The 7,572-nt window shown below is 44.7% G+C and overlaps 1 protein-coding gene across 3 annotated transcripts in view; it reads left to right on the top strand.

Annotated features, from left to right (window-relative positions):
* Positions 1–1,147: 1,147 nt before the first annotated feature.
* CSRNP2 (cysteine and serine rich nuclear protein 2) overlaps positions 1,148–7,572 on the top strand; it is a 40,790-nt gene continuing 34,365 nt past the window's right edge. For all 3 annotated transcript variants that reach the window (XR_010793863.1, XM_066617056.1, XM_066617058.1), the window contains exon 1: positions 1,148–1,352. The gene's annotated coding sequence lies outside the window, so the exon portion shown is untranslated. The remainder of the gene's footprint in view (positions 1,353–7,572) is intronic.

Below are 7,572 nucleotides of genomic sequence, written 5' to 3'. Positions count from 1 at the left end.
CTTTCCAGTCCCCTCCATACTAATTATACAGGCCAAAACACATTTTGCTTCCTTAAACGTTGCACCAATTCCTGGGTATATGTGGGGTGCTGATTCCAAAAATGGCATCCGTTTTGCCCTATCATGTCTAGCTTTGGAGACATGGCATAGCCTCATTAGTGAATGGTTCAAGCAGCTTCCACATGAGGAAGCTTACACCATGGCTTCCTCATGAGGAAGCTGCTTGAACCATTCACTAATGAGGCTATACTATATCCCCAAAACTAGACGTGATAGGGCACAATGGATGGCATTTTTGGAATCGGCACCGCAAATTCATCTCAAACCACCATAAAGTTTGGGAAAAACTTTTCTGACCCTCAATGTTGTAGGCCTGTGTTACCTATTAATTCAAGTACCCATTACAGCCAAGTTCTGGCACTTAACAGATGTTCCCCTGACTTTTGGTAAAGTCGCACCTTTCCGATGTTTCATTCTTGCGTTCACCATGTGAAACGGCAAAGCTTCTTTTGGGCCTTGACCCCCTCTTGGGTTAAGAGGAGAACAAAGTGGCTTCTACTGTAAGATCCACTGACCGAATTTTAGGGTCATATATAAATCTGTCTCCAAAAATTTAATCACTACCAGCCCCACCAGCCGTGTGCAAAACATTTCACATTTTTTTGCATTTCCCCCAAACTTGATTGACAGGTTTGACACGTTTTCTGAATGATCCTGCTGATTTACACCAATTTTTTAAAAAGTCATAGGCATGTTGTGTATGTCTTGTAATTTGAGTTATATTCATAGTCTGCATGTGGTGGGGACAGAGTGTACCTATCCTGACCACTGGATGGTGTCTAAGGAACAGCAAACGATCCGTATCTTCAATGCAGCTCTACGTTCTTCCTCCTTCCTTGGACTCCATCTCCCAGAGTGCACAGCTCTAAGGCGTGCCTTCCTTCCACCGTCGCTTCCAAAGCGGCCCCCTGGACCTTATCCCAGTCTCCCTCCAGTGTCCTTTCCCGCGCGCCCTTCCAAGAGGACTACATTTCCCATGCTGCGCGGCGGCCGCCAAATACCCTACGAGGGGGTGGCATGACGTAGTGCGTGCTATATAAAAGGAGGCGCTGCGCCGGTAACCCCATTGTTATCGCAGAGCGCAGGCGGGTGGTCAGTAGAGCTTGCGCTGCGGCCGCCGCCGGAGCCACCGCCAGAGCCGCCGCCGCCCGTTCCCCTCCTTCCCCCCCAAAGGCACGGAGCTGCTACTTGAGCTTCGTCCCCTCCCCTGGGGATCTTGGGCTTCGCCCTGCAGCCCCGGCCTGTGCAGAGGGAGGGGAGGAGGGACCCGCGGGCGGGACCAGCCCTGTCCGGTGAGTGGCCGGGACTGCCTTGCTGGGGAGGGAGGGAGGTGTTTTCCGAGGGGCTCTTCTCTGCGCTGGGGGTGGGTGGGTGGGATGAATGGGGGGATCTCTTGCTCTCAGCGTGTCCCCCTCCCCTTCTCCCGCTCTTTTTGGGGCGGGGGTGTATCTGGTGGGTCTGCCCCCTCTTTTCTGGGGGGCAAGGGGTGCCTCAGGCTTTTAAAGGGGGGTCCCCCTCCCCACACCTGGCCTTTATGAGGTGCTATCTCTTAACACCTCTGACGTTGCAGGGCTGAGGCAAGAGCTTTGTGATGGTTTTAGGGTGCAGTTTGGGGTATGTGTGTGTGTGTGTGAAATAGTTGAAATATATTCTTCTTTTCTCCTATATAATGCAGCAGACTGTTCTCTCCACACACACACACACACCAATTTTCTTTCTTCACCTCATTCTCTCTTTGTTTTCTGCCATCACGTCTTTGCAAGATTCCTTGAAGCTGGCTGCAAAGACTGACTGTGTGGGGTGGAGGTGGGAGGGTGGGGAGAGATTCTCATGTTCCTATTACCCTGGGATGTATTAGTGTTACCCTTGGGTGAAATTGTCACAGTCTCTCCTTACCCAAAAGGGAGGTTGCACTTTATCAAAAGCTCTGTGGCTGCAATCCTAACCACACTTTCCTGAGAGTAAGCCCCATTGAACAAAATAGGACTTACTTCTGAGTAGAACTGGTTAGGATTGTGCCCTAAGTCTCTCTCTCTCTCTCTCTGTGGTGAGGTCCCTTCTCACTGCTTAGTGTGGATTTGGAGCTTTCTGAAGATGAAGTCAGCAACTCTCTCCTTGGTGCAGCAGATACAGTGTCAATAAAGTATTCCCCAAGCTGACTTGGTTTGGGGAAGGGAGGTGCTTTTAAAAGGAAATTTTAAAAAAAGTTTGTTACTGTAGTCTGAGTGCCCTTTGATTGCGAAATTGAGGCTTTTGGTTGTCATTCATTCATTCATTCCACCTTTATTGGCATAAACAATCCATCAAGTTAGCAAAATTAAAACATTCAGGTTGCAACCAGTCATTGATCAGGCATAGAAATACAGAGGAATTTATGCCATGACAGTACTGCAAATAAATATTTTGCAACATTTGATGTTACTTCTTGGCCTTTTGGCTAAGATCAAGTGTGGCTTTTGATTGTGTGGGGCGAAAGTTCAGTTGTAGGGGTGTAGTACTGGAGTCGGAATGTACCCCAGCACCTATGCAATGTAGCAAAGGAGGAGAACATGAGGTTCTGTTGATGGTATGGATTCCTACATATGCTGCATTGGACAGCAGCTCTATGGTTACGTAGCCAAAGCTGTATATGCAATCACTCATCTTCTTTAGAATTGGGAAATGTATTAGTAGGGGGATTAGATTAGATGAGTGACCCTAGCAGTGTAGTATAGCTTTTTTTTTTTACATTGATTTTGGTGTTTGGCATGATTCATTAGAAGTATATTTTGACATATCAAGCATTGACATTGTATACTGTGGAGTGGGCAGGCTTGGATTCTTTTAGAGAGCAGTTACTTAAAATGGCCTATTTGGACCATTTTCAGTCTAAAATATAACATCTTCTAATGTCATGTTTTAGGGAAATCTATATGCTTTTACCTCTGAAACTTCAAAACTGTTGTACTTTTGCTATTCCTTTTTCAGAATGTGCTAAAAAGTCCCCAATTTTGCTGCATCTCCTACCTCTCCATGATCAGGCCATGGGGCAGTTTCAACTCTTGGTTTTTTTTTTAGCAAGAATGAAGGTCAGACAGCATATGAAATAGCTTTGTCTTAACTGGACTGTTGCTTCCTGAGTTGAGATGGATGTTCTCCTCTCTTCCCTTGTTACTATGTGAAGGTCAGCAGCCCCCTTTCACTGGGGTGGCATGTGAAGGGTCCTTTCTTCTGCATGTATATGCATGTGCGGCATATCTTTTTTGAAAATAAAAAAAAATCAGGCAGTGTTAATAGCTTGAAGAGTAGTAGCATGTGTCTTACAATTGAAAAGTACTATGGCCCATTCAGTCAAAATCTAGTATACGTACTGGAGTAAAGTATTTCATGAGATGTGTAAAGCGAAGCAGAAAAGTGAATTGAGTTATACCAAAGGGCAAGCTAGGTTAACAAGTTGGGAACTAAAAGTTATGGTAGAAAATGCAACCTGATCACTAGACCAAAGTGCATTCTGCTTTCAGTGGTCCACAAACTGGTTTACTGTATCAGTCAGCTGCTGTTCATGTTATCCCGACTCTTCCCGGGTAAGTACAGAGGACTTGGGGGTAGGTATGTTCAACCTTCCACTTTCTGCTGATCTCAGACACTTGGAAATGGTAAGAATCATTATTGCCACGTCAGGATGCTTCCAAAGCATGGTGTGGGATGATAATAGAATCGTGACCTTTCCTACATGTTCCGTATGACTTGGAGGGGTATGATGATTTTCGCACTGCATCCTGGGCTTTTGTAGCAGTCAGAAACTATCAGAGTCACTTTCTGTTTATCTCCATCTCGTACATCTCAGCCTAAAGTGAGAGATCAAGTCATCTGAAACTGAGGAGAGTGGGTCATTAGTTCACCTTGTGCTGTAATCTGGAGGATCTTGGAAGTTAGGCTCTGCTGGACTGGACAACACTCAAAAACTGTTAGAAGTGAAAGGCTAAACTATCCTGGACATGACAGTCCTGTGAAAGTGGCATGGTCTCTTTCCTTTGCTGCCCCCCACCCATGAAATTAGAGACCCTTTTTTCCACCTCCATGAATATTCAGTAATGTAAATTCTGGGAGAGGAACTTCTGATGTTGTGCTTGTTCAGAAATACACTTATTTGCAGGGAAGAGATTCCTGGTCACCAATGGCAGTCTGTTTGTGGAACCCTAATGGTGTTATACTTCAAACTTCTGCCTCCAAATTTTCGTTTGATCCTTGAGAAAGTTAGCTATATTTCTGAATTCAGATTTTATTGTTGTTGGCATCCTTCAGTCTTGGAAGACTATGGTATCGCGCTCTGAATGGTGGTTCTGGAACAGAGTGTCCTCTCCAGTGCGCAAAGCCTGGGTAAAGTAGATATGGAGGACAGACTGTTACCCATACAGCAAATCCCCCCTCTCCATGTCGCTGAAATGGTCCAATGGAAAGGCAGAAGCCAATACGGTTGGTTCCAGCGGCATTGCAGGAGTTGCCAGAATGTGACTGTTTTCAGCCATGAACTGCCTCAGGGACTCCGGCTCCGGATTTTGCCTCGAGGTTGACTCCTGAAGCCTTTTCCTTAACTGGATGTAGCCACAAGGCAGTGGAGGTTTGGGGTCAGAGTTTTCCTTCTCTCAAATGAGCTGCCTTCCCAGGCTGACGAGTCCCATCTACCGGTGGCTGTTTAGTCGCCTCTTACAACAAGTACAGCCAAACTGAGGTCCTATTCTTATCCCCCAGCCACCAGATTTTATGGTCTTGTAAAGTAGATTTTCTAGGGGTGTTTTTAGAGTGTAATTTCAGATCCGGGGGGGGCATCTTCTTGATTTCCACTCTTCATGTTTGGTATGTGCTCATTCTTCTGTGTAGTGACTGGCTGATATAAACTGCCAAAGAATAGCAAACATGACATTAGTAAAGATGCAGAGGAATGATGCTCTGATGGTTTGGCAGCTGAGATTGGGGCAGTAATAGTGCCCAGGCTGTTTCCAAAGGAGCAGCTGGCCTTGGGGTTTGACCCAGGGTATGTCTTCTTAAGATATCAGACCAGTGATGCCATAATGTGTTCTATAGAATTTCACCTTTCAAGGTCTTTCCCATGTGATATAGTAATGCATGAAAGGCCTGAATTAGAGATGGAACATAGGGAGACACAAAGATAAATGACTTAAATTGATCTGGGATACTTCTTGTAATAATTCAGGAATGCATATGTCTCACTTGCCTGAAATGCACCCTAAGTGCTTAATCTAATTGTTGCACACATTTAAACTATGAATAATTATATTTCTTTGAAGATGAGTTCTTTGGTAGTGCCCCTGCTAAATGGGTTGGTCTAGTCCACTGGGCCTGGAGAACTAGATCCCACCTGTAGTCTGCTGGGCAGCCCTGACTATAACTTACTCCTTATCTAGAATGGAGCAGTGATATCTTTAAAGTTGTGACAAATGAGATGAGAATGGAGTAATATCAATTATTTGTCAATATGAATGATGATCTGCATTTTGTTGAATGTTCAAACATCCTGTGAAATGTCACCCCCAAAACTTGGCCACATTCTGGGGCAGGAATACCCAGGATCACCTTGTTCTAACTCATGCTTATGTTTTTATTACTAAGGGAGTGAACTGTGGAAATTGGTTTGGGGTAACTAGTTTGTTATTAAACTATTTCTGCCCAATGTTGCAATTACGCAACAGGAATCAAATGTGTATACCTGCGGGCTGGGCAAAATGGGTTAAGTATGGTGGCTATCAGGTTAGATAAGCTCTGTTTTGTATTATAGTGTCTCTTCATGCTCATGAAATAAGTCCACAGTCCAGAAGCAAGACCCGTATTACAATGCAGCATCTGCCTCAAGTCCTGTACATGGAAAAGGTGCTATTCCAGAAAGAATGCGTCTCCTTTGAGACCTTCTGACACCATCTAGAGTGCTGAGATTCATCCAAAATAGTTGCTGTTTATTGTGGAGGGCATTCATGTTGGTGCCGATGGTCAGTTGGCTTGAACTGAGGAAGACCAATGAGGAAGACCTAGTTGTGAATTGCAACAGGAACATTACACCCTGAGTTGTTTTGGGATATTCCTTGTGGCTTTTATCGTAGAAGGTAGGTAAGTAGGTATGGAGCCATTACAGAGCCTCTGAGTGTTTTCACTGTAACTTCTGATGACTTCACCTTGCACTATTGCAGTTTGCTTCTCTGCAGTGATGGTACCATCACATTCTGGTTGCCATCATTTCTGCTGCATGTACAACGTAGCTTTGTGTTATCAGACACTCAGGAATTCTTGAGACAATTCCTGGGCAGAAGCATATGAAAGACAAGAGGAATCCCCCTTGAGTATTTGATTATGCTCAGAACACTGTTTCTTCTTTCGGCTTTTGGGAGGAATTCATCTTGTCCTATCTCAAAGGCTCTGGTCAAATCACTGTCAACATCTCTGTCGGTGTTTCTTGAAGAGACCTTCTTTGAATAATTCTGTAAGGACTCAAAATAACCAAAGTTTCTTGCAACAGTGCAGAAGACTGTTCAAATTGATTTATTTTTTTTTAGTTCTGGAAGGGAGACTTGGGCCAGTAGATGGGACCATGATTGACTGACTTGTTGCCACAACAGTGAAAAAACTCGTGGCGAAATTGGATGCACCCAGTGAATGGGTCAGTGTTGTTGTTTAACTTCAGCTTTTGTGTAGCCACAGAACACTTCATCAAACTGATGTGTAATATGTACCTTAGTCCAATTCTTGTTCTGTTTATATATTGTACTTTTTATATGCCCTGGTATCGTTTCTGAGTATATGGATTAGTGTTAAGCAGGGTGCAATCCTAACCCCTTATGTCCGTGCTTTCCAGCAGTGACATAAGGGCAATGCAGCAACGAGGTAAGGGAACAAACATTCCCTTACTTTGAGGAGGCCTCCATGAGTGACGCCCAACTGCAGGATGCAGCACACATCCCATTGGCACCACTATTCCAGTGCTGGAAAGCACTCTGACATAAGGGGTTAGGATTGCGCCCTTAATTGTACCTAATGCTGTGGGCCTGGGGAAGGAATGTCCTAATAATTCTGTGAGTTCTGTCTATGTTTACTGTTGTTCATGTTTGGGGATCAACCATTCTTTGATCCATGCCAGAGTTACCGCTGACTGCAGCAACAGAGTTGCATTGAAAACAAAGGTAGAACTGACATTTGGGACCCATGTTAACATATCACATGTGTATCCTGCCTTTTAATCCCTTATCAAACTGAAGGCAATGTATTTCGGTTTTGTAGGTTCAGGTGTTTACCTGACCAAGACTGCTTTGGCAGGGGGACTGTATCATGTGCTCTCACACCTTGCCCTTGGCCCAACCTGCTCCTGTGGTTCAACCTTAGTTACCCTGCCACCATTGGGAATACTTGGCAAGTGAACTGATAACACTGGCCTACAAAATTGAGGGTCAAAAGTTTTTCCCAAATTTTATGGTGGTTTGATATGAATTTGGAGTGCTGATTCCAAAAATGGCATCCGTTTTACCC

The sequence above is a fragment of the Tiliqua scincoides genome, chromosome 2 (assembly GCF_035046505.1).
Source record: "Tiliqua scincoides isolate rTilSci1 chromosome 2, rTilSci1.hap2, whole genome shotgun sequence".
Lineage (NCBI taxonomy): Eukaryota > Metazoa > Chordata > Lepidosauria > Squamata > Scincidae > Tiliqua > Tiliqua scincoides.
The sequence above is the reverse complement of the archived record's forward strand: the minus strand, read 5'-3'. Positions and strand labels throughout refer to the sequence as shown.